Raw genomic sequence first — 1,605 nt, 5'->3', positions numbered from 1 at the left:
TAGATTGTGGGAATTGTTTAATTTCCACATGTGGGCTAAATGTTAAGTTAGTCTAATAATAAAAGGGGACCAATCAAAATTTTTTAGGGTAGAAAGGACCAATTAAAGGGAGAGAAGTTGAAACTCTCCCTCCCCCATTTGTGAACCCGTGTGCTCCACCAACCATTTTCAAACCGGCCAATTCCTCCATTTCTCAGCTGATTTTCCTATCTCCTTCATCTGCAACTTGCTCAACTATCTTCTTCCTTCCATCTCCACAAAAAATAAAGGATTTTTAAGGTCTAATTCGGGTAGAACTCCACCGGATAACTCGGGGGTTTTTGACGGCGATTCGTTGTTTCGGTGAGTATCAACATTCACCATCACTCTTAATCAACTTCCCTTAGACCCAGGAACAAGACCCAACTGGTGGTTGGGGCGTAGGAACACCAAGGAAGCCGAATTGAAGAACACCCACATTAAGGTTTCGACGGGTGCGAGCCAATTTGAGGGCCTTCTGTGCCAAATTGGACTCGGCCACAGGTATAAAGTTTACTCTACTTGTTGAGATCTTCATAAAATTTGAGAATTTTTGGAAAAAGTCGAATCTTCTGATGTGTGACATTCGATTTATGAAATGATGTTGGTTGAGTATATTTTCGATAAAGTCTGCCACTTGAATATTCTAATAATTCACGATCTTATCATTGAATTGACACCAAATTTTAGTATGCTATTGTAGATATTGTTAAGGACCTTAGGGACTTACTAGTGAAAATCTAGTGGTTGGATCTTACAGAGCAAGCGATGTAAGATCATGGACCATACCTTTGATCAATGGTTTGATTCTCATTAAATGTCATCATGGGAGACTTATGAGAGTTTTGGGTATGTAAATTTATCGAGAGAAACCTAAATGTAGACTTGTGCTTTGTTTTAGGCGGTGATAGAGCTTGATGCCTTGAATTCCATGCTAGAGTGCGTTAGTGTGGATCTCAGGTGAGTGATTTTAATTTATGTGATATAGTTATTGCTTTGAAATCTTCAGTGCTAATATACTTTGTGGTTACACCATGGATTCTTAAAATAGGTCTTATGCTAAATAATTGTTGTTATAAAGTTGTCATCGCTCTACTTATGAAACATTATGTGACTTGGATATTTGAACTGTTGATGGATTGTGTTTTGAAATATATATTTTATGGTTTGATAAACATGAGGGATTGTAAAGGAACGTTACCCTAGTGTCATGGGGTTATGTGACACTAATTCTACACCACGTAGCAATGGTACATGGATGGTCCTGCTTGGTTAATCCATGTTATGGGACCATACTAATTGTGGATCACGCTTGGTTAATCCGCGTTGGGCGATCCTTATATCCTAGGCATGGCCATACACATTTAGGGATGATTATGCTTGGTTAATCCGCATTGGGTGATCACTTCCCAATAGTTGTAGGAGTGACTCTGCTTGGTTAATCCGTGTTGGGGGGTCACTACCTACTTGGTTACTTTCTCAGGGGTGGCTCTGCTTGGTTGATCCACTTTGGGGGGCCACTTCCTATTTGGTTACTTATGTAGGCTTCAGCCGAGCGACATCTCTCTAGCTCTAGTTTTGAGTGTA

This window comes from Malus sylvestris, chromosome 7 (assembly GCF_916048215.2).
Source record: "Malus sylvestris chromosome 7, drMalSylv7.2, whole genome shotgun sequence".
Classification (NCBI taxonomy): Eukaryota; Viridiplantae; Streptophyta; class Magnoliopsida; order Rosales; family Rosaceae; genus Malus; species Malus sylvestris.
The sequence above is the reverse complement of the archived record's forward strand: the minus strand, read 5'-3'. Positions refer to the sequence as shown.